We start from the raw sequence: 26,596 nt of genomic DNA on the forward strand, positions 1-26,596 counted from the left end.
AAGTGATCTGCCCACCTCGGCCTCCCAAACTGCTGGGATCAAGGCATGAGCCACCGTGCCCAACAACAATAAAAAGATCTTTAAATGCTAGCTCCAATCACCTTCTCCTGGTTTACAACACAGCTTTTTCTTTTTTTTTTTTTTGAGACGGAGTCTCGCTCTGTCGCCCAGGCTGGAGTGCAGTGGTGTGATGTTCGCTCACTGCAAGCTCTGCCCCCCGGGTTCATGCCATTCTCCTGCCACCACGCCTGGCTAATTTTTTTCTATTCTTAGTTGAGATGGGGTTTCACCGTGTTCGCCAGGATGGTCTCTATTTCCTGACCTTGTGATCCGCCTGCTTCAGCCTCCCAAAGTGCTGGGGATTACATGCATGAGCCACCGTGCCCAGCCAATATAGCTTTTTCTTAACTTCATAAGATGCTATTATTATTTATGGAGTCCACTTTTATTCACCTATATAATTGTCACTCTGTTTGACCATTTCTTCTTAAATCTCAGATTTTCTACCTCTGATCATTTACTTCTGCTTAAAAAATAGTCTGCCACTGAACTTTCACATTTTATTTGTAAGAATGTCCTTATTTTGCCCCTGATCTTTAAAGATGTTTTTGCTATAGAATTCTACGCTGTTATTTTGTCTTGCGTATCATTTCATAGTCCACTACTATTTCCATTACTGTTATCGAAACCTGATATTCCTTTGGAGGTAATGTCTTTTCTCTTAAAAATGTTCCCTTTATTAACCTCTTTTATATTTTCCAATTTCTTGTCTATCTTTTGGTCTAAATTTCTTAAGATTTACCTTTCATTATGCTAACTTTTCAACAGTATATTTGCTTTTATACCTATCCAATGAATTTTAATTTCAATTACTATTTTCATTTCTAGAACTTCTGGTTCTTTTTCAACATGTTTGCTCTTTTCTTCATTTTTAAGCCTATTACTAACATATTAAACGTATTTATTTTCTATTTTACATCTGATCATTCCAAAACGTGAACTATTTGCAGATCTGACTCAAATTATCTTATATTGTGCCTTTTTCCTTGCATGGTCTGTAATTTTTATTATAAGCCACTTATTTTCATTAGAACTTTACCAATGGGAATTCTTTGATAATGATGATTATATGTTAGGTTGTCTCAGGCCCTTGGGAGTAGTAACAGCCCAGGATCATTTTAAATTCTTAAGGTTTAGTGTGAATTCATGCTGCAAACTGGTGTGAGAGCTGGTTTGTGGTAGCACATTTTCAGTGACATCTTTTCGATTTGCAGCAATATTCTAGAAAAAAATTTCTCTGTAGAAACCCTGGTGGCATAAAGGGAAATAATTTCTATATCACTCTTATAAAGGTACAGTTCAATGGGGCTCCACATTAATGAGGAAGACCATTTCCTGCTAAATGCTCCACCTTGACTGGGTCTAGGCTTTGCTTCCTGATCCCTGAGCCCCACAAAGCCACGAACAGAGAAGCTCACCTGATTTGGCAAATATCCTCAAGGCAATAGCCAAGTTCAGAACTCAGCCTGGCCTAAGTACTCCCCTTTGAGCCAGAGCACTGATGCATTTAAGATTTTATTTTATCCAGCATTTTAGGTAGTTTTCAGCAGAAAGCTAGGGGTACTTGGTACCTTGATCCAGGTACGTGGTTCACCATGCTGCTGGAAACAGATGTTTACATTAGTTTTTGATGACAGTATCACTAAAGTACATTATCCTTTATTTTAGCACATAATTTCTTATGTTTTCCTTTCTGCCTCAGCACACTTGAGAAGTTTGACGTACTTCTAACAAGAGCTGTCATTATGACAATGAATCTCAACTGGAAGTACTCCTGGAGGTAAAAGATTAATGGATACATTCTACTGGCCACACAAGTGTTGCAAATTTTCATTTTGTGCTTTCATTTCAATAACAAAAAATGTGTTTTACCATTTTCAAAGAGAAAAGTGAGAGGCATTTTTAAAGAAAACTGCCTTAAGAACTAAAGTTGGAGATTCTCAAAATGAGTTTTTTTTTCTTTAAAACAGATTCGTACTGAGAGAGGCACTGCTCCATACTGAAAGGTCTCAAATTGCTATATTTAAGTTACCAAATAAACCTTACTTCCATATCTTAGTCCTCAATGGTACTGTATGTAGTCAATGTACCTGATTATACAGGTCTGCAATCCCTTATCTAAAAACCTTAGGGCCAAATATATTTCAAAATTCAGAATATTTTGGTTTTCAGAAAGGTAATATGACACACACACACACACACACACACACACACACACACACACACCTCTCACATCCTAGTGAAGTCAGAGGCAACACCCCAAAATAAATATGTTAATATTTCTGTGGCAAAATGTATATTCACAGTAAGAGGGGTTGTAAATAAAGACCACCAATACCTTTACATCCACTCAGATCATGTTTTGCCACTATAAGGGTTAAGAAAACTTTTGGCTTCCGGAGCATTTTGGATTTCTAAATCATGGAAATGGACTTCTAGATTTATTATGTTACAGAATGGAAAGCCAGGTAAATTTCATATAATATCACAGATCTGAATAAAATCTTAATAAGGGTAAAGAGCTCACCTTAAGGGATATGAATTTAATGCATAAACTTCGTGATTCCCCCCCAACAAATACTTGTAAGTCTCTTTTTTGTCTATCTGTGGTTTAACAGTTGAGGATACAGAGTAAGTAAACTCCTGGTAAGGAAATGTATTATGAATTACTATAATGTCAGAAGTACCTAAATGTATATAGGAATTTTAAATGTAGAAATTTAAATCCATATAAAATGTATATAGGAATTTTAAATGCTAAAGCTAAAGTATTAGCTATATTGGACTATGATTATAGTATCTGCATCTAGTAATGTAGATAAAAGGTAGAGAAAGAGATGTATAAGAGATACACTATTCAGAAGAAACTCTGCTGGTTCTTTTCTAAGAGGCTTCAAATCAGAAACTTCTTGCTTCTACTACATGCATGGCTCTGTTGTCATCGTTAGAGTCTATGGTAAATATTATATAACTATAAAAGGAAAGCCTTCTTCCTTTAGAAAGAAAGGATTAACATACATAATACTAGGAGATATTGGGCAGAAACTTGAGGAGGCAATATATTTGAAGTTGAAATTATGAAGGATAAGGAACTTCATTAATTTAAAAATTCAAAAAGGAAAATATAAATCATTTACCTTGATATTAATCACATCTGGAGACAGTGAACCAAACGATTATCAGCATGAGCTGTGAAGAAATATTGCTTGGCTTCAAATCCCAGCCCTGCCTTTCACTAAGCTATGAGACCTATCAATTTAGAATTATACTACCTACTTTCATAAGATTCTTAGTACAAATTAAACAACAAAAATAAAGCACTTAGAACAGAGGTACAGAGTAAGTATACAATGAATATTCGCTGCAGAGATGGTAATGATGGTTATTACTATTATAAATTTTAAAAATTATTAGCTTTCTTCCTAAAGTAGATGTATAAATATTATAACTTCCAAATATAAAAATTAGGGTACAAAATCAGTAACAATGCTTTATATTTTGAAGTTTTGAAATTAAAAACATATTTGTCTAGTGTTAAGGATAGATCTCCCTCACGACCAATGACATCCACTGACGAGGTGGCCACATGAGATCAGGACTTCTTGGAAGAGTGCCACAATATGTTTCATCATTTTCTTTATGATTCGACTTTCACTTCCTTATTATATTTGTCTCCATGCACTTTGTTTGCAGATATTTTGCCAACCATGCAACATGATAGAACCCTTCTTCTAATCCTTGTAGTTTAATCCAAAAGAACTTAAAACATATAAACTTCTAATATTTCATTATTAACGGCCAAGAAAGCTCTAAATTACTTTATTAACAGTTTTGTCTGATGCCAACATTCTCACGCACAAAAAAAAGAATTTATGAACAATAAAAATAACTATACTACCTCTGAAATAATCATGAGTTTTCACTATTAATGCCATTCTCAAAAACAAAAAGAAAAGACACAGCAACAAATGTAATGGCATCATGAAAACAGGACAGGAATATAAATATCTCCTAGTTACATTCATTGTATCCAACTAATTTAGAATGTACTATTCTGTTTCAGAATTCTTAAGTTAAAATACTCAAAATAATAATTTTCTATCCATTTTTGAGATACTACTTTTAATAAATGCGGTAGGTCTAGGAAAAACATATAAATAACATGGTTAATTTCAGCCTAGCAGCTACAGCACATTAAAAATATGAGTATATGAATATAAAATTTATTTAATGACCAAGAAAAATCCAGCTCAGTTCCGAAATTCTCATGAACATAAAGGTTCTGGGTTTTTTTGTTTCTTTTTCTTTTTTTTTTTTTTTCTGGTTCTGTCGCCCAGGCCGGAGTGCAGTAGCATGATCAGAGCTCACTGCAACCTCAAGCTCTTGGGCTCAAGCGATCCTCTCACCTCAGCTCCCTGAGTAGCTGGGACAACAGGTGTGTGTCACCACACTCAGCTAATTTTCTGTAGAGGCAGGGTCTCCCTATGTTGCTCAGGTTGGTCTCAAACTCCTGGGCTCAAGTGATCCTCTTGCCTTGGCCCCTCCCTAATTGTAAGGATTACAGGTGTGAAACAGTGTGCCTGGCCAACATACATGATTTTTAGTGTATTCTTTAATAACTTACATAGGTCCACGGCAAATAAGGAATAGCTGCAATTAACTTGGTTTGATAAATTATGAGTTCAATACCTTTAAAAAGTGCTTCTAAAGTTTTATTATTGAATCTCTTCATGCTACATTTTCAATTTTAATTGTTTCTATCTTACCTATACTATAGTTCTTAGAATCCTAAATCTATTTTGTTTCTAAATCATTGTTTACTTTTTTAAAATTTATATTTCATCCATTATATTGTCTAAGGATTCTTACTGGGAAATAAAATGTAGCACTGAGAAAAGACTCAGATCAAAACAAAATACAATAGTCAATTCTTGATAGCCCAAAACAAACTTAGGCAAATTTATTTTTTCCTTGTACCCTTGAGCCAGTCACTGAATATCTTTCCTTATTACCTCTTTCGGTAATGAAGAACATCAATTGTGCTGTTTCTAATAAGCTTTACTACATGGAGTGGAAAAGAACCATGCCATCTGTTATTTCTACTAGAACTAGAAAGGAGTTGAAATCAACACTTGAATAACTGTACCAAGGGGCCTGAGGAAGACTGTAGTCAGTCCCATGCTTTAAGCAAGGAATAATTAACCTCAAACTATATGGCAGCATCTAGCCTACAGAAAAAATTGTTTCTCACCATTTTGACCCTACTACTCCAGCTTCCTACTTAAAATCATTCTCATTAAATACTATGTGAATCCTGAAGCACATAAGAATAGGATTTTTAGGTTACATTTAATTTAAGTTTACAATCTCTAATTCTTTTTAGGTGGTCTTAAGATATTTGGAAACTTTATTTTATTGACTTGCTATTTTACCACCCACCAAGAACCGCATGTCATCAGCAAATAAAGCAATTTCACAAATGTCAAAAGAGCAACCAGAAAGTAGGCATCATCTCAGATTTGTGGCTTTCTTATCCAATCACTCTCAAGTAACCAATATTAAAAAAACAAATTGACTGAGGCTAAGATAACCCTAGTAAAGGGAAAGAGGTAGTCATTCACTGAATTCAGATTACTAAACAATGTTTTTCATAGAAAGAGAAATGTCTACTACAGAGCTATGGCAAAGCCCAGAAATCCAAATGTTTGTAAATTTTATGGAAACTGCCTAGCAATTAGTTCAATTATTCACTGCAATTTATTTAAGCTTTGCCACTAAGATTTAATACATAATAAAAGAAATTTCCATTCAATTTTCCTCTCCTTTCCTCACTTCCAATATTCTTAGGAATGAACCGTATTTATTAACTATAATAAGGTACCATTTCTCAAGACTGGAAGCCACAGCATTGTATTTCCCAGATTTATTCAAAAGTGTAATCTGCTTATTATAATAAACTTGACATAATATATTTTAGCAGCTTATAGATACTAATATTTTCTAAATCTGAAGACTTCCTCATTTTTAAAAAGGAAAACAATTATTTATTTTTATCTTTATTTGTAATTAAGGTTGGTTCTCACTCAAAAAAGGCAAACAATTTTCTTCCTGTTAATTTGTCTAGACAGTAGCAAAAATAAAGTCTAGCATTTACTGAACACACATTATTTGCAATGCACTGTGTAACAAACCTAACAGCCACTACAGCTTTAAAGATATTCTATAATCTCAGAATATCTAAAAACACTGGTAAATCTCATGTAAGAAAAAAAGAAGGCATATAAAAGGAAGGAACTCACAACCTTTCCTATTGATTTAACAATACATTTTTTGTTTTAAGATTCTCCATTATAAATAATGTCTATTCCCATAAAACCCAATACTGAGATTAGAGGGTAAGATCAAATCCCAAATGTACTGCAAAAAGATGTATATTTGATTATAATGCTACATGATGTCATGTATCCAGGAGAACTGAAGCATTATGGTCTCTTAGGGATAAAACTGCCTCTTGGTCATAGATTTAGGTGACACAGCATGTGATCCATTGTCTCTAAACAAAAAATGTGTGCAGCTGCATTTTCTAGTCAAGGGGGATGGGAGTGCAGAATACAAAAGGGTCAAAGATCTGTCTCATGGAGAAATTGCTTCTCAAATGAGAGTAAAAAATGAAACAAAAGTGAGTGGGGGGAAAACCTTTCTCCAACTCATACTAAAAGCAGATACCACTAAAACTGAAAAAAAGAAAAAAAAAAAATATGTGTGGCAACCTTCCACTGAATTTACTTTTCTCCTATACTAACTTGCCCAGATTGGATTTGTAAACCATGTGTTTAGACGCCACTTCTATTTAAATATTAATAATTTTCTGTCAATTGTACACAGTGTATAGACTTCCTCTACACAATGTTGCAGCATTTGTCTCAAAAAGAAAAGTGTAGTCATTCGTCCCTTTCTTGGGGAAGTTAAAATGAAGCAATAACTTACAAACCTGATATTTTCTGCATAAAGACCAAATACATTAAAATGAGTCCCTAGCACATAATCCTCCTCCCTTTCACAGAAACACGGATTTCAAAAAGCAGTACCACAAAAGATCTAAATTGAGTAAAAACTGTTTTAAGAAAAATGGCTATTTTTAATAAACGTTAAAAAAATTGGTGACTAAATAATTTATAAAGTTCTATTATCTCAAACATAGCACTTATATACCCTACATGTTACTAAATACAATAGAAAAGAACCACTACTAGCTCTTAGAGTAAATCTGACTTAGAAAACCCATCTACTTAAACTTTAGGATTGCTATCAGCCACATCTAAACAAAACTATGTTAAAAGTAGAAAAAAACTGACAGCATAGAAATCAAAGAACAAAAACAATTAAAGGAGAAAAATATACTTACCATCTAGAATCAGAAGTAATATCACCTGTACTATAAGTCATACAGTGACCAATTATTAGCCAACCAGCACTTTGGTTTTTTGACAGATTTGTACAGTCAGCCCTCTGCATCTGTGGGTTCTGTTATCCATGGATTCAACCAACTGTGCATCAGAAATACTTGGGGGGGAAAAAAAGTTGGTTGTGTCTGTAACGAACAGATACAGACTTTTTTTTCTTGTCATTATTCCCTAAACAATACACTATAACTACTATTTATATAGTATTTACATTGTATCAGGTATTATAAGTAATCTAGAGACTTAAAGTACAGTATATGGAAGGAAGTGGGTAGGTTATATGCAAATACAACACTAGGTAATATACAAAACTTGACCATCTGTGGATTTTGGTATCTTCAGGAGGTCCCAGAATCAATCCCCCATGATATCAAGGGATGACTATATTGCACTTGAAAAACAACACTGAAAGGAACAAAGTTATAGAAACCTAAAAAGTCAACAGAGGTAATGTCCTAAAGGACAAATCTGGTTGGCATTTGAATATAAACACGTGGTCTTGTCATCAAAATTTATGTATAATATTTTAATGCCTTGAATATAAGTCATAGTCATGCAGTAAATCACCTATAGCCAAATAAATTGCTCCACTGAAAAGAAGCATCTTTTAAAGTATATTCATGATCAGAAATAAATCTAATAAATGCAGACAATGATATCTTACTAATAGCCCCAATGTCAAATTTGGAAAGCAAGAGCAAAACTTAGGACTCTATACTGATTGGTTTAATATATTGACTTTATATGTAATTCTAAAAACAAAACAAAAATATAATTAACAGAATTAAATTGATTTTAAATAGGGCTACATTAACCTCATGTACTCTGACTTAAAAATATATTTATGCCTCCATCCGAGGCAGGCGGATCACGAGGTCAGGAGATCGAGACCACGGTGAAACCCCGTCTCTACTAAAAAATACAAAAAATTAGCCGGGCGTGGTGGCGGGCGCCTGTAGTCCCAGCTACTCGGAGAGGCTGAGGCAGGAGAATGGCGTGAACCCGGGAGGCGGTGCTTGCAGTGAGCCGAGATTGCGCCACTGCACTCCAGCCTGGGCAACAGAGCGAGACTCCGTCTCAAAAAAAAAAAAAAATATATATATATATATATATATTTATGCTAAAAAATTATTAAAGATATTAATTTTATTAAAGACTATCGCCAGCTGGGCATGTTGGCTCACACCTGTAATCCCAGCACTTTGGGAGGCCAAGGCAGGTGGATCACCTGAAGTAGGGAGTTCAAGACCAGCCTGACCAACATGGAGAAACCCTGTCTCTACTAAAAATACAAAATTAGCTGGGCGTGGTGGCGCATGCCTGTAATCCCAGCTACTTGGGAGGCTGAGGCAGGAGAATTGCTTGAACCCAGGAGGCAGAGTTTGCGGTGAGCCAAGATCGTGCCATTGCACTCCAGCCTGGGCAACAAGAGTGAAATTCCGTCTAAAAAAAAAAAAAAAAAAAAGACTATCTCCGATCATTTTAGAAAGTAATACTTTCTAAAATAAATGTTTCTAAATAAACTTACATGGAATATAACCTAAATTCTAAAAAGCCATATCAACCGCAGCTACATATAGCTAAGTAGTCTAGTGGTCACTACTAGTAGACATGGTTAGCAAGTGAGTGGATGTTAGTTCTATTTGCTACTATAAATACTGGAAGAGAAAATTACTATTTTTTTTCTTTTTGGAGACAGATTAATGTTTGCAGTGTTTTGTTTTGTTTTAAAAACCTGTTGAATTTGAGACATTTGTGAGATATCCAAGTAGGACAGGCATTTGGGATATACACGACCTAAAGTTCAGGAAAGAGGTCTGGTCTGGAGATAAATTTTGGAGTCATTAAATCTGAAATATCTCTGAAATCTGTCCACTTTTCTCCATTTTCATTGTCACAACTATAGCCTAGGTCAACATTATCTTTCATCCAGACCACTCCAAAGGTAGTACAGGTTGAATACTCACTCCTTATCCAAAATTCTTGAGACCAGAATGCTTTGGATTTGGGATTTTTTGGGACTTTGGAATATTTATTTGTATATACATGATGAGATACTTTAGGGATGGGACCCAAGTCTAAACATAATATTCATTTATGTTTCATATACATCTTACACAAATAGCCTGAAGGTAATTTTATTTTTCCCTTGGAGATGCTGAATAAACTATGTGTTGTGCACCTGCATTTTGACTACAAACCATCACATTAGGTCAGGTGTGGAATCTTCCACTTGTAGCATCATGTTGGCACTCAGAATTCAGATTCTGAAGCATTTCAGATTTTGGATTTTTGCATTAGTGATGCTCAACCAGTATACATGAATGGAAACCCCTATGGTGTGTTCTGCACAACCACACACAGTAGCTCCTACAGTATCTTCCTAAATTAATCTCCCTAAACTTATGCCAGACTCTCTCTTAATTTGTTCTCTGTAATATACTAATGTAATACTGCAGAATGTAAATCTAGCAATGTCCCTTTCCTGCTTAATCCATCAAGGGGACCCTTAGGTCAAAATCCTTAACCTTGTATACAAGACCCTGCATATTTTAGCCATGCTCTAATCTTTCAGGTCACATTTTTTGCCACCCTTTCCCTTGTTCTCTCCATTTCAGATATCTGAATAGACCATGCTTTCTCCTCTCTCAGAGCCTATACAAATCCTACTCCCTCTGTCTGGAACACTCTTCATTCCACCTAACCCTGGCTAACTGCTATTTATTATTCACACCTCAGCTTGGAAATCTTGGGAGAAGAAGGCCGGGCATGGTGGCTCATGTCTGTAATCCCAGCAATCTGGGAGGCCAAGGCAGGCAGATCATTTGAGGCCAGAGTTTGAGACTGGCCTGGCCAATATGGCAAAAACCCCATCTATACTAAAAATACAAGTATTAGCTGGGCGTGGTAGCGTGTGCCTTTAATCCCAGCTAGTTGGGAGGCTGAGGCACGAGAATCATCTGAACCTGGGAGACACAGTTTGCAGTGAGCCAAAATCGCGCCACTGCACTCCAGCCTGGGCGACAGAGGAAGACTTCATCTCAAAAAAAAAAAAATAAATAAATAAAAGAAATCTTGAGAGAAGAATTCTCTAAAATCCCAGACTATGGAGAGGCCCCAGTTCTACTCTCCCATAGTACTCTCCCATAGTACTCTAATCTTTTGATAACATTTGTCACACCTGAGATGGTTTAATATATACCTTTCCTGACTAACTGAAAGCTTCATAAGGGCAGAGCTAGTTGTCTGTTTTGTTTACTGCTCAAATATTTGTTGTCTGGCAAATCTTGGTTCTAGTTCTGCTAGTACGTAATTTTGCCATCAGTAAAATGAGATGTTAGATTTTATTCTAATAATCTAAATTCTAATCAAAACTGAAATTCAAATATTACTACCTTTCCTATAGATACATACATGTGAGATCTACATTTCCTCTCTGTATTTATTCCACATACACTCACATTATATTCCATGTATACTCACACATGTATGTGTACATTACAAATACACACATACACACAGAATGAAAGAGCTAGTACTTTCATAAATTAAAAAAACTCATTGAATGCTTATTGGTAACAGGTATTGTTGTAAATACTTTACTAGTATTAACTCTTTTAATCTTATTCATAACAACCCTATCAAGTAGTTGCCATTATTAGTGTCTATTTTATATGCAGAAACACATACAGAGAAGGATTAAACGGTGTGCTCCAAACTGGAAGTATTGGCTCCAGAGTTCACACTATTCACTACTACACTAGCCTGACATCCTGCCTAGATTGCTTTTTAAGTACAAAAGACCAAAAATAAACAAACAAAAATCAGTAACTGATTCAGTATCTATATCCTCAAGCTAATGCTTCTGTATTAGAAGTCAGTCCAAACTATACTAATCCTGTTCAAACACATTTCTCTATATGCTTGCTTTTGATATTCTAACAACTGGATTGTCTACCTTCCCTATCATCATTCAGTCAAACCCTAATATTTAAGGCCTAATTTAAGGACAACTCTTCCACATAATTCCCACCCCAGCTTTTTTCTGCTAGTCTTTAAATCTCTCCATGTTCCAACTGCATTTACATTTCCTCTTTTTCCTGTGGTTAAATAACAAAGAAACAATAGACATGAGATCACTTCATAAACACTAAAGTCATTTTATAAGATACTTAATACACACCAAGTCAAAAGTCTCGTTAACCAAACAGAGAAAATAGAAAACAATGGACTCAATATCCCTAAGCAGAGTACTTCAAAAGCAAGCACAACCTGGCTCTAACTGGCTGCCAATTTGAATAGAAGTACAAACGGAAAATTATACCCAAACCATACCACATCATTAAGTTTTCTTTTAACTAAACAAAGAAACCATTTTAATCAAACTACATGAAACAAAAAAATTGAAGGATAAAATATGATATTCATTAAAATATTTACTGGTCCAAGCACTTTGGGAGGCCAAGGCAGGCAAATCACTTGAGGTCAGGAGTTCAAGGCCTGCCTGGCCAAAATGGCAAAACCAGTCTCTACTAAAAATACAAAAATTAGCCGGGCAAGGTGGTAGGTGCCTGTAATCCCAGCTACTTGGGAGGCTGAGGCAGGGGACTCACTTGAACCCAGGAGGAAGAGGTTGCAGTGAGCAAGATCGTGCCACTGTACTCCGGCCTGGGAGACAGAGCGAAACTCTGTCACACACACACAAAAAAATTACTGAGCAATTTATCATTCACATACAGAATACTATGCGTTATACTATGTTTTTCATTCTACTTTGTGACCTTTTCACTTTCTAAATTTCAGGTCTCTACTTAAGAGATAGTTGATGATATTTAACAATAGTATAGCAAAAGAAAACTTTTAAAATATTATTTTAATTCCATCTGAACAGTAGTTCAAAGTAGTATAATTGAAGGAAGTCAACAGTAAATTCATTTGTATAAAAAGCACTACTAAATTGGATAGCCATATGCAGAAGAATGAAACTGGATCCATCTCTCACCATATACAAAAATTAGCTATAGAAAAGATTTAAATGTAAGACCTGAAACTATATTATAAAAATTCTAGAAGAAAACCTAGGAAAAACTCTTCTGAACATTGGCCTGAACAAGAATTTATGACTAAGAACTCAAAAGCAACTGCAACAAAACCAAAAACAGACAAATGAGACTTAATCAGCTAAAAAGCTTCTGCACAGCAAAAGAAATAATCAATAAAGAGACAACCCACAGAATGGGAGAAAATATTTGCAAACTATACATGGGACAAAGGACTAATACCCAGAACCTACAAGGCACTCAAACAACTCAACAAGAAAAACACAACTGTATCAAAAAGCAGGAAAAGAGCATGATCAGCAACTTTTCAAGACATAAAGCAGCAAACCAACATGAAAAAAATGCTCAACATCACTAATCATCACAGAAATGCAAATTAAAACGACAATGAGATACCATCTTACACCAGTCAGAAGAGCTATTTATCAAAAAGCAAAAAATAACAATGCTGGCAAGGATGTGGAGAAAGGGGGAATGCGCATACTGTTGGTGGGAATGTCAAGTAATACAGCCATTATGAAAAACTGTATAGAGGTTCCTCAAAAACTAAAATCAGAACTACCATGACGTTTCAGGTGACAGATATTCTAATTATCTTAATTTGATCATTATACGTTGTAAACATGTACCAAAATATCACATGTACCCTCAAAAATATATCAATTATAAAAAAGAAAAAAAACAGAATATATAAAAATATTGATACACCAATAAAAAATCTCCATTATGACTAAAGTCCACTTCATCCAATCCCTACACTTTGGGGAAAGTAAGTTCCTACTCTTGTGTTCTCATAATATCCTTGAATGTACGTTTAGAAGAATATGTCTCATAATGCAATTATTTACTTACATGCATCTTATTCCCAGCACAGTATAAATGAAAGCATTCATACTTTCAAGAGATTGAATCCCACACAAAGTTACAACTAAAAAAAAAGAAACAGAATAAAATAACATCCCTATAAACAATAAAAGCAAGTCTGAAAGATGCTCAAAGAGATAAAAATGAACTACTTCAAAGTAAACTTAAAAAAATTATGAGAAATACCTGTATCAGATATATATATTATATATATATCTCAAATATATCAGAATTAGAAAAGCTCAGAAATGAGGTGATAGAGCTCAAGAAAGAATTTAAAATAAAAGGGAAAAAATCATTTCAGAAATGAAGACTTAAAGGATTACGAGAAAAAAATGTATTGGATAAAATCTTGGAGAAACAGGAGGTGTAAAGAAAGAAAGCTTAATGAAAAAGAAAAAAAGGAGGGGGGAGTGCAAGAATCTGCACGAGCGTGAGCATGAGCAAGAAAACAGGCTTAACTATAGCATCTAGGGATACATACTTGAGTAATAAAACCAAAAACTTAATTCCTTTTCAGAAAAACCATGACAGTGGTTACTTTTTAAAGGACAGGGTTACACAGGTGCTAGCCTTATAATTCACTAAGTTACACATTTGTTTTGTGTGGTTTTCTGCATTTGTTTCACTTTACAATTAAAAAAAAAAAGAATTTAGGAAAATAAACTGCTGCTGCTATTAATTTAAATCTACCTCCAGCCCAGGCACAGTGGCTCACGCCTGTAATACCAGCACTTTGGGAGACCGAGGCAGGCAGATCACCTGAGGTCAGGAGTTCCAGACCAGCCTGGCCAACACGGTGAAACCCCATCTCTACTAAAAATACAAAAAAAATAGCTAGGCGTGGTGGCACATTCCTGTAGTCCCAGCTAGTCCGGAGGCTGAGGCAGAATTGCTTGAACCCTGGAGGCAGAGACTGCAATGAGCTGAGATCATGCCACTGCGCTCCAGGCTGGGCAACAAAGCAAGACTCCATCTCAAAATAAAAAAGGAACTTACTTGCTATTCTAATTATGTATAATTATTTGCTTACAGTTCTATCTCAGCCACTAGACCTGTAGTCAAACTTTCAATCTTATCCCACAATAAGAAATGTATTTTTTTCATAGAGACCCACAATATACATACATATATAAAACAAAAATTTCATGAAATATTACTTTTACCCTTACCACGTATAAGGTACTAAAATTTTTTAGATTGTTTTTTAATAAAAGCTGGTCACAATTTCATGAAATAATACTTTTACCCTTACCACATAAAATGTACTAAAATTTTTGTAATGTTTTTTTTTTTTTGAGATGGAGTGTTACTGTCGCCCAGGCTGGAGTGCAGTGGGGCAATCTCAGCTCACTGCAGGCTCCACCTCCCAGGTTCACGCCATTCTCCTGCCTCAGCCTCCCAAGTAGCTGGGACTACAGGCACCTGCCACCACGCCTGCCTATTTTTTTTTGTATTTTTAGTAGAGACGGGGTTTCACCGTGTTAGCCAGGATGGTCTCGATCTCCTGACCTCGTGATCTGCCCACCTCGGCCTCCCAAAGTGCTGGGATTACAGGTGCAAGCCACTGCGCCCGGCCTAGATTGTTTTTTAATAAAAGCTGGTCAAAATTTCCCACCCCAATTCAGTCACCCATTTAAGAAATACTACACTAGAATATAAATCCTTGTTGGCAGAACTCAATACTTTCATTTTTATGCTCTAGTACAGACCATAACATGTAGTGAACATTTAAATGTTTAAATGAATGAATACATATAGTAGATGCTGTACTAGAAAACTGAGACAGTATCTTCATTGCTTTGGGGCAAGTTAAAAAAAAAAAAACAAAGGAGAGAAAAGCGAAAGAGTGAGGCTCTCAAGTCAAACTGACCCACCAGCCACCAACATACTTAGCAATCTCTGACAAATGACTGAACCTCCTTGAGTCCCAGGGAATAATACCACTTACTTAAAACTTGCTGTAACAATAAAGTAGCAACATTCCTGCCACAGAGTACGCATTCTATAAATATTAGTTTCTCTCCCTACCTTGTATTCTTCCCTACTCCTTCGTAGGAACAGATCAAGATGTAAGCATCTCATCCTAACAAATACTCATTTTTTTTAAAGACTTCAGATTGTAGTACAAAGATCAATGATTTTTTTTCAAGTCTGAGAGATTTCGGTAAATACCCAGTATTACATTTACACAATTTCTCATTATCTGTTTATGAGAATATGACACTCCTTACAGCATTATTGAAAATTAAATTACGGCCAGGTGCAGTGGCTCACACCTGTAATTCCAGCACTTTGGGAGGCCGAGGTGGGCAAATCACTTGAGGTCAGGGTTCAAGACCAACCTGGCCAACATGGTGAAACCTTGTCTCTACTAAAAACACAAAAATTAGCCAGGCATGGTGGCTTGTGCCTGTAGACCTAGCTATTCGGGAGGCTGAGGCTGGAGAATTGCTTGAACCCGGGAAGCAGAGGTTGCAGTAAGCCGAGATGGAGCCACTGCACTCCAACATGGGCGACAGAGCACAAATCCGTCTCAAAAAAAAAAAAATTAAATTATATACTCATGTGTCTAGTATAACCATGCCAATACATAGTAGACACAATAAAGACTGCAGTTGTTGCTATGATTATTAATAATTGTTCAATCAGCATAGAAAGAGGTAGTATATAAACTGAATTTTTAAGGATGGAAGGGTTGGACAAAGGCATGGTGCAGTCAAAAGGACCAGTAAAATCTTAATTATAAGAAACCTCTTCCCCTTTTTTTCCGTATTTCCTCTTTTAAGAAAAAGAAACAAACTACAAGTATATAAATGTGTCAATTTCCTCAATTCTCTATCTCCAAGGTTATATATAAAACCCAGAACAACCACACGAACCCTGTATAACGCAAAATTTAATTTAAATGTTGGCCAGGTGAGGTGGCTCATGCCTAAAATCCCAGCGCTTTGGGAGGCTGAGGTAGGAGGATCCCTTGAGCCCAGGAGTTTCAGACGAGCCTGGGCAACATAGTCAGACCTCCCCTCTACAAAAAAAAAAAAAAAAAATTAAAAAATTAGCCAGGTGTGGTGGAGCGCCCCTGTGGTCCCAGCTACTTGGTAGGTTGAGGCAGGAGGATCACTTGAGCCTAAGAGTTGGAGGTTGCAGTGCACTGTGATTGTTACCACTGCACTCCAACAGGGTTGAGTGTGACCCTGTCTCAAAAAAAAAAGAATTTAAATATATAAAAATTCTGTTTAGTGGGCAATACAATTTAAAGTGTATTAATGACATATTTTAGAAAGAATTTCAATTAAAAGTTCAAATTAAGAGTGTTTTGTAGTTAACCCAGTTTACCAGAAAAATATTAACTGAAATCTTTACTCAGTAAGTCTTTAATAAAATTTTATTCTCCAATAAAATTGGCATTATTTGGTTAACAACATTCCCAATAACATTCTCAATGTTAGGATGGCAGCACTCTTCTACTCTTCTATTAAATATACAGTAAATTCCCTCCAAAAACGTTTATTATCACTTTGAAAACTTTGATTAATGTTTATTTCCTCAGTCTCATTTTCTTTTTCCATAAATAAATAAGCATGGCTTCTCATAGAGAGACCAGGGTCCCTGTTATTTTCCCCATGTGTTTTCTCCAACACACCTTTCAAAGCATTTCTCAGAAAAAAAAAAAAGGCTTTTGAGTGGCAGAAGCACCAATACGTGTAAAAATACTAGCAAGAAGGCAAGAATTTTCCTCTAACACCTGTAAACATTTTTAAGATAGGAAAATAGTTAACAGTAATTAAACTATCCCAGTGATTTAACAGTAATATATCTACTCGGGAAGAATTAAAGTAATTTTCCATTATCTGTGTTGGGAGCAAAGAGATGGCTATTTTTATGGTACATATATTTAAACTTTATGCTAATACCATATATTCTAAATGTTTACTCAAGAGCTTTTATTGATTATTTAGCCTTTTAGGGCTTCAGTAATTTTATGTTTATAAACTGTTAACGAAATCAGGACCTAAGGTGAGGAGATACATCCTATGTGATATTTAAATCAGGCAGACTCCAGAAGAAATGTCTCTCTTGCTCACCACTGTATTCTTAGCACCTAAATACAATAGATACTAAATAAACATCTGTCCAAGTTTAAGTATTCGTTTATAGAAAGGAAAATTAGGTTGAGGGAAATTAAAAATACACGAATCAAAATTAGGTTAAGGTTTTTGAGTATGGCATGTACTTAGTGACTTGCTTCCAAAAGAGTAGAGATCGAAAGGAGGCACGAAAGTGGGCGAAACTCCACAAAGACCTCAACCACGTGATCAAGGTAAGCATCATCAGTTTTATCATGTTGTTAGTTTGTATCCTGGATATGATGTGATGAGACTGGCACTTCATCTCTGTTATCTTCCTCCCTAAAACTCATAATCCCAGTCTAATCATCAGAAAAATACCAGATAAATCTCAATTGAGGGATATTCTATAAAATGTCTGACAAGTACTTCTTAAAATTGTCATAGTCATCAAAACAAAGAGAAGTCATAGAAAGTGAAATTCCGGAACAAAAAAAAAAGACATTAGGGAAAAATTAGCAAAATAGGAATAAAGTATGTAGTTTAGTTAATAGTACTGTAACAATTTTGTTTCCTTAATTGTGACAAATGTACCGTTGTAATGTAGGAAATTGAACAGGAGAAACTGGGTGAGGTATACTCTGTATACTAGCTTGCAACTTTTCTGTAACTATAAAACTATTCTAAAATAAAAAGTTTATTTAAATAGAAAAGTTAGGGTAAGGGAAATAAAGTATACACGGATCAAAATCCCTTAGAAGCAAATAATAATAAACATTCTTTTGATTCCTTTATATTTAGTGGCAGGACAGGGATAGCCTTCTCATTTAGAGGAAATAAAATTATTAATAAAACAATACTATAAGCTGGGCGCAGTGGTTCCCACCCGTAATCCCAGCACTTCGAGAGGCTGAGGCAGGCGGATACCTGCAGTCAGGAGTTCGAGACCAGCTTGGCCAACATGGTAAAACTCCGTCTCTATTAACAATACAAAAATTAGCCAGGCTTGGTGGCAGGCACCTGTAATCCCAGCTACTCCAGAGGCTGAGACAGGAGAATCACTTGAACCCGGGAGGTGGAGGTTGCAGTGAGCCAAGATAGCGTCACTGCACTTCAGCCTGGGAGAAAGGCTGCCAGACTCCATAAAAAAAAAAAAAAAAAAAAAAAAAGGCAATACTATAGGCCATACGCATTGTACACATCTGTAGTATTAATTTTGAAGTCACATATGACCAAACCAAATGCTCCTTAAACGTTAGTTTCCCAAAGCATCAATCTTTGTTCTCAACCCTTCAAAAATTCTTTTTTTTTTGAAGACGGAGTCTTGCTCCGTTGCCCAGGCTGGAGCACAGTGGCATCATCTCAGCTCACTGCAATCTCCACCTCCGAGGTTCAAGCGATTCTCCTGCCTCAGCCTCCCGAGTAGCTGGGACTACAGGCATGCCCCACGAGGCCCAGCTAATTTTTGTATTTTTGGTAGAGATAGGGTTTTGCCATGTTGGCCAGGCTGGTCTCAAACTCCTAACCTCAAGTGATCCTCCCACCTCAGCCTCCCAAAGTACTGGGATTACAGGCACGAGTTGAGCAATCCTTTTTTCAAGAGATGGGAGTCTGGCTATATAGTCCAGGCTGGACTTGAACTCCTGATCTCAGGAGAGCCTCCTGCCTTAGCCTTATATAAGTATTTTATGGCCTCATTTACTTTTCTTTCTCAATTAAAAATTGCTCTCAGTGGTTAGCATATATACTCATTTCTCAACTGTATTGTCTTTTCTGCCCTGAGGCCTAGATATCACTTCAATATCTTTATCTATTAACTTTTCTGATTGGGCACCATTGTTACGGGGTAATTAAAATTCCAATAAAATGGTGTTGCTATAACTTCTCTATACAGTTCTTGTGCAGATTTTAAATGGTTCCTGTGGTTTAACATTCTTCAAGTAAAATTGATTCAAATAAAAACATACATTACAGAAATAATTCAAATCTACCAAAGCATTCACAAAATGAAACGATGCATTAGTAAACAAGGATTGTCCTTAAATTCAAAAATTTTCCAAACTCTCCAAAAGTTTATTTTTATCTTCAACTCTGACCTTCCTTTATATATTCTAAAAATTATATTTCATTCTCTTAAAATCTGTTCATGTTAACATTCATATTAACTTCACATTTTTCAAAAAAAGCTTTAAAAAGCACATATATACACAAATCACTACTTCATCCCTAAAAAAGCATTTTCACTGGTAATTTTATTTACGTATGTTTAGATCACAATTTTTATGTAAAAAGAAAAAAACAGATTTTTCTAAAACTGTCAAAAAGAAATCCAGATAATGCAATTATTTCTGATTACATTAGAATCTCTCATTAATGGTTTTGAAATTCAAGTAATATTTTTTTCCCAAAGTTGGCAAACTCCATAATGCACTATTCTACTATTCTCCATCACTCTATGATGGTACCTAATAATGCTGAGGTTTTAAAGATAGATCAACAAAACAGCAGAGAACGGCAAAAAACGTCGGTATACACCTTAGCAGAAATGCAAGGTAACAGAGGTAAGTCTTAAGATTCGGATGGAACAGGTACAGGCATGAATGGTTCAGCTTCTCCCACCAAGATAAACGTACATGCGAAGCGACAGCACAGTTACAAAGCCCCTGGCTACCAAAGAAACCTCAGCCCCTAGTGCCGCTAGCGCACTCTATTACACTCAGCCGACCACGTGGCTGTCACAATCAGAAAAAAAGATAGGAGGAACAGCTTCAACCTGTAAATACTTAACCGCCCTCCTCCCCTCACCTCGGAGTTGGGGTAGGAGAAAGTAAGTCTGTGGTCATTTCTTTGCACGCTAAAACTCTTTTTTCCCAGTAGGGAGAAAATGAAGTTCAGAGACTGCTGTAAAGAGACTTTGAAGCAGAAATCCAGTGCAAGAACACTGCGAGAGTGTGGCTCCTCAGCGAGGCAGACACCCCAACTCCCGAGAGCTGCGGTGGAAAAAGAGGCATTTTGCAAAGGTGCAAAAGGGGGTGGAGTTAAGTAGAGTGGAGGATGGAGCACGGAACACATGGGCTGCTTTCCCCAACTACCACCGTCCTGCCGGGTTCCACACAGGCTGCTGCGGCAGCGGGGCAAACTTGAAAGGCTGAAGGCCTCTTCCACCGCAGACCTCTCACCTTGCCAGGAAAGAGGACTGAAAGGCAAAGGTAACCACGGCCCCAAAGGAGGCGGCGAACAGGAAGTGTCCATATTGCAGCGCTGAAACAGCTCCCAAGACCGCCACCCTCGGAGGCCCCCTCGAGGCGGTGGAGGGGGGAGAGGGTGCCGCGGTCGCCCCCACACACACCCGGGACCCGCCTCTGCCCACCACAACGCCCGGCCGCCCCCGGCACCTCCCCGGGCACTACTTGGCGGGGCCACAGCCAGTCCCAACTGGGGCCGGACCAGGACTCCGAGCCCGGTTTGTCTCGCTCCACTTCAAGCCAGAGGAGGGGGCGTTGCAAAGGCTCCGAGGTGCTTGGGGTACTTCCCTAACAGCAGATTCCAGCCCCGAGCCGAGCCCAGAGGGTCCTCGGGGCCCCCTCCACGCCTTCCCGGAGAGACTACACCCCTCGCCGCGGTTTCCGCCGTGCGACAGCCCCTCCCGGGCGATCATTACCTCTCAGGAAAAACTCCTAACTCCTCACAAGCCACACTCCCCTCAGTTCGACATGCCCGGGAGCCCACACACCACCCGATGCGCGCGCCGGGAACACCCTAGCGCCGGCGCAAATTCCTCACGGGACAAAAATGTCCGGGCGCGTCACGGGACAGCCGCCTCCGCGCCCCACGCCTGGCGCGGGTCGCTCGCGCTGCCTCCGCGCCCGGGAGCTGCGCCGCGGGCTGGGGCGGGGAGGGCCGACCCCGGAGAGCACCGCTCCGCTCGGGACTCACCGTCAGCTCGGCCGACCGGCCGGGAGGCGAGGGACCGGCCCGGGAAGACACAGTATGGCACAGCACCGCAGCTGTTCCTGCAGCTTCCAGCAGTCGCCTCCGGGAAGACGCGGCAACCAGCAGGCAGCAGCAGCTGCAGTGGCGGCCCCGGCAGCACCACATCCCCCTCCCGCTCGCTTCCTCCCCCTCCCTCCCCTTCCCCGCTGCCATGGCAACGCGGCGCCAAGGAGATTAGCCCCACCCCTCCCTCCCGTCCCGCCTCCCGCGACCCGGAGGAAGGGGGCTCGGCCGGCCCCTCCCGGTTCCCGCCCACCTCCTACCAAAGGGACGGGCCTGGGATCCGGCTGGCTGCTCGGCACGGCTGCTGAGGTGGGGGTGAAATGCTGGGGCCGGAAGGGCGGGGCTCACACGGAAAGCAGGGCGGAGGCCCTGTAGGCCGGTGCGGGTTTCGGGCTGAGCAGGGCAGGGGAAAGCGGGAAAATGGAAAGGCCTCGCCTGTCCGAGGAAGGACCTATAGGAGTGCGGCGGCGGCGCGGCGCGGCCGCTGAGTGGCCGAGGAGGCGCGGGGGCGGGGTTAGGCTGCTGCAGGGCAGGACGGCCCTCGGTGCCTGTTCACCGGCTGCAGAGACCTTCTTCGACACCCCAAGTTATGTGGGTTTCCGCAAGACCTTCCGCCATTGCCCGGGCTTTGAAAGCGCTTTAGGAACGGTAAAGCATTGCTGTAACTTAAAGTAGTGTTACTCTGGCTTGACTGAAATGTTCTGTGGAAACAAGTCACTGTGTTTGCGGTAGGGAAAAAAAGACTTAGAGATCAAATCCAAAATTTATTGTGCATAGCATTTACAGAAGCTAAGGACTTCACATGCATTGTCATATCCATAATAATAACATAGCTTTGCCACATGAAATACAGGAGTGCTCATTTAAACCTAAATTTCAGATAAATGGAGATTCTTTTTTTTAAATATAAAAATATCCCGTTTGGGATATACTTCCTGTCTGTTTTGGTTCGTTTTGCTAAATGTGAGAACCCTATCTAACTCATGGAAACTTTACAGATACAGAAACTGAGGCTTAGAAGTGGAAACTTTACAGATACGGAAACAGACTTAGAAAAATGACCCGTCAAATGTATGAGAAGTGGCAGCACTAAGGCTCTAGTTTGCTACGAATATGATCCTGATAATTAAATCTCTGAGTTTCTCTATCAATATCTTCAAAAAGTAGGGTAGTGATACCTATCTCACAAAGGTGTTGAAGACTAAAAGAAAAGGTATACGAAGCCCGGATACTGACTGAGCATGTTCACTGTGTGTCCAGGCTCTGAGTAGAAGGTGAGCTGTGTATGAAACAAGCTACCTGCTGACAATAAAACAAGTCAGGCTGTGGGCTGATAGCTACAGAAGAATTATGGGCATCAGAATATATTTTAAAAATATAAACATTTGATCCCGTCGTTCCACAGATGGAACGCTGCATTTATATAACTTGTTTAGTCATCTACCAGTTCCATTTGTCTTTCTTGCACTGTCCTGGAGGGCCTCACAGCTGCATTCAGAGGCCACAAGGCAAATGTACAGTTGCTTCAATTGGAGCAGGAGTTGCTGTGACTTCTCCCTTCGGAGCAATCACCGTTGCCCACTCATGGACATACTGAAGGAAATTCTTGGAAGGAGGGTGTAGTAGAGAGGGAGCAGGGGAAAGAACGAAGGGAAGATTGAAAGAAGATGGAGCCACAAAGGAGCCACAGCCTCCTCACACCTCAGTCTTGTTTTATCTCTGCCAGCCATTGTTGTGGTGGCTACTAACATAATATATGTTAATCTTCTTACAAATTATTTTACTAATATCTTACTTGATATATTGAACTTTAATTATCTTTCTCCTCATTGCTCTTACTCCATCTATGTATTTATTTATTATTTTTATTTTTCATTTTTTTGAGACAGAGTTTCACTCTGTCGCCCAGGCTGGAGTGCAGTGGCGCAATCTCGGCTCACTGCAACCTCCGCCACCCGAGTTCAAGTGATTCTCATGCCCCAGCCTCTGGAGTAGCTGGGATTATAGCGTGCGCCGACATGCCCAGCTAATTTTTGTAATTTTAGTAGAGATAGGATTTCACTGTGTTGGCCAGACTGGTCTCAAACTCCTGAGCTCAGGTGACCTCCCTGTCTCAGCCTCCCAAAGTGCTGGGATTACAGGCGTGAACCACCGCGCTGTGCCATCCATTTTAAAATCAAGTGGCTAAGCAGTCCTCTTTAACTGCGAAAGAATCACAGAATTTGAGAGCTGGAGGATACTTCAGAGATGTATCATCCAGGAACTCAATCTATTATGAGAAAACAAATCCAGAAAAGTTACGTAATTTGTCCAAGATCAAATGATGAATCTACTGCACCCTCATTGTCTAAATTGCCTCTCCTAATCCTCTTACCCACTGATTCAACCCAGAAAGTCTGGGCATATTTAAATAATCTTTGTGAGTAAGGCTGAGGTGTCAGCAAATCTGTTATGCCCTTAGTTTACAGTCCAGGGATACTTGTATACCTACAGGTTGTTTTAGAGGACTTTGAACATCTGCCAAGGAAAAGCCCTGATTAAAGATAATGATGATTCAGAGTGAGTAGCTTTTCCCAGGAGTTTGCAACAGTAAAAAGGCTAGGAAACAAGAAGTGAACTCTAGGAAAAAGATGATCCTGGCTTTAAGATCTCTTGTGAAGCTTGCTATTCTTCTGTCTCCAAAATATTTCAAAGAAACATATTCAGTGATAAACTTTATTGGAAGACAAATGCATTAGAAAATATATTGTTTAAAATGCCCCTATGCTTAGGCTAAAAAGTGATAGAAGCTCAAATATTTGTTTATGTTTTAAATGTATTTATCATTGTATAATGCTACATAAATTTAACAAAAGACTTTTTGATCATGAATTGATGATTCTAAAAATAACCAGTTTGTCAATAAGGAGTCTAGACTTCAAGCCCCTTGAGGTCAAGAACCATGTTTTTCTATAATCTAATTTCTAAGAAGAGCTTCAGGTACAGTGGTGATGTTCAATAATGTTTGTCAATAAAATAAGTAACTAATCTCAAATTTTACGATACCAGGAGTAGTATATAATATTCCTAAATACTGGTCTGCCACTTGGGCTAAAAGGTTAGAATTATGAATAAACGTCTAATTTTTTTTTCCTGAAGGATCATTTTCAATGCATTTTTTAGAAGCAACTACCTATATTTAATGATATCTACATTTTTGTAAGACTTAGTATTAACAGTAATTTGGATCAGTCTTCAACAAAATATAAAAGATACCAGCTTGAAGGCGTGAGAAAGCTAAAAAGTTAATGAGGAATTACCAGGCCATGATCTGGGGAATGATGGAGGTCAATTCCATAGAGGGCTGCTGAGAGGATGAGCAGGAATGGGGGACAGAGATTTGAGTTCAGGGCATACTAAGAGAGAAAGAGGTGAACTCTGTTGAAGGCCCCTTGCTTTGGACTGGGAATTCAAAGGGCTCAATCATAAAAGTAAAAGGTCTGTAGCTCAGTTTCAGATCACCTGAACCTTGAAACTGGATTAGGATAATTCCTTTGAGCTCATGCCCACAAGCACTTGGCAGAAGCAAACTAAAATCCTTTCTGGAGTAAAATAATATCATTCTAGGCCTCAAATAATTTCTACAGATAATTTTGAAATCACAATGCCTCGTACACAATTTTTAAAAATCAGTTACCTAAGGAAATAAAAATATAGCAGAAACAACAGAGAACAAAAACAGACCCAACAGGGGTCAGGTAGTGAAATTATCAGGTACAGATTTAAAAATGACAATGCCTACTATGTTCAAATAAATCAAACACAAGATTAAATATGTGGGCAGACAACTAGAAACTTGAAAAAAGAGCCAGATGAAAATTTTGGAACAAAAAAATTTACTAACAAAATAAAGACTCAATGATGGGTATAAGAGCATATTAGGCACAGATAAAGATAGAATTAGTGAACTAGAAGGTAAGTCAGAAGAAACTATTCAGAATGAAGCACAAAAAGGAAAAAAGATGGAAAATATAGAACACGTAGAAGATTGAGTAAGGAAGTTTAATATGAACATAAATGACATTCCAAAGGAAAGGAAAAGGTATTCAGCCTAAATAATATTTGAACCAATGAATCTCCATCAGGATTTTTTTTAATCCACACAGCTGATATATAGACACATCATGAAAAAATTGCTAAAATCTGAAGACAAGAAGAAAAATCTTTAAGAGCAGCCAGAGAAAAGAGAGGACTTAAAAAAAAAAGAAAATTAGACTTGCAGTTGCCTTTTTAACAGAAATAGCTGAAGCCAGAAAATGATGGAATGACAACTTTAAAGGGCTGAAACAAATATTTTTTAAGAATGAAAGTAAAATTAAGGAATTTCCAAAGGAACAAACAGTATTCACAGTGGCATTCCATAGGCAGAAAGTAAATGATCCCAGTTATAGATATGGTAGGAAATAAAGATCAAGAAAAATGATAAATATATAGGTAAATCTAAATGAATATTGATACTGACTATATAAGACTATAATAGTCTTGTTTTCTGTATTTAAAAATATACAATAGGCTAGGTATGGTGGTTCACGGCTGTAATCCCAGCACTTTGGGAGGCTGAGGCAGGGGGACTTGAGCCCAGGAGTTAGAGACAAGACTGGGCAACATAGTGAGACCCCATCTGTACATAAAATTAAAAAATTAGCCAGGCACGATGTCACATTCCTGTAGTGGAAAGCTTCTTGGGAAGCTGAGGTGGGAAGATTGCTGGAGCCCCATAAGCCACCATTGCATCACTGTACTACACTCTAGCCTGAGCAACAGAGGCGCCCTTAAGACACACACACACACACACCGCACACACACACACACACGAAATAATGGTATATGTCAGGAGAAGGTAAATGGAATCAATTGTTCTAAAATCAGTGCATTTTCTAGAAGTACGGAAAAAGTGATAGTTAATATTAGACTCTGGTAAGTCAAGAATGCATCTTATGAGCTTTAGAATAATCATTGAGAAAATAGTAAGAAACTGTGTATTAGTCAGGATTCTTCAGAGAAACAGAAGTGGAGGCTTAGTAGACTAAAAGCTGTAAGGTAG

General features: G+C 38.1%; 1 protein-coding gene across 5 annotated transcripts in view; it reads right to left on the reverse strand.

Annotated features, from left to right (window-relative positions):
• FOXN2 (forkhead box N2) overlaps positions 1–21,801 on the reverse strand; it is a 65,581-nt gene extending 43,780 nt beyond the window's left edge. Inside the window, exons 1-2 of one of the 5 annotated variants that reach the window (XM_058428485.1) lie at positions 21,454–21,519; positions 1,479–1,658 (exon numbers count right to left, since the gene is read on the reverse strand). The gene's annotated coding sequence lies outside the window, so the exon portion shown is untranslated. Of the gene's footprint in view, positions 1–1,478; positions 1,659–7,465; positions 7,698–21,178; positions 21,289–21,453; positions 21,592–21,773 lie in introns of those variants that run through there. The other 4 variants (XM_058428486.1, XM_032177172.2, XM_032177174.2 and 1 more) reach the window with 4 other exon arrangements.
• Positions 21,802–26,596: the final 4,795 nt, after the last annotated feature.

This window comes from Hylobates moloch, unplaced genomic scaffold (genome assembly GCF_009828535.3).
Source record: "Hylobates moloch isolate HMO894 unplaced genomic scaffold, HMol_V3 SCAFFOLD_15, whole genome shotgun sequence".
In the NCBI taxonomy this organism is placed as follows: Eukaryota; Metazoa; Chordata; class Mammalia; order Primates; family Hylobatidae; genus Hylobates; species Hylobates moloch.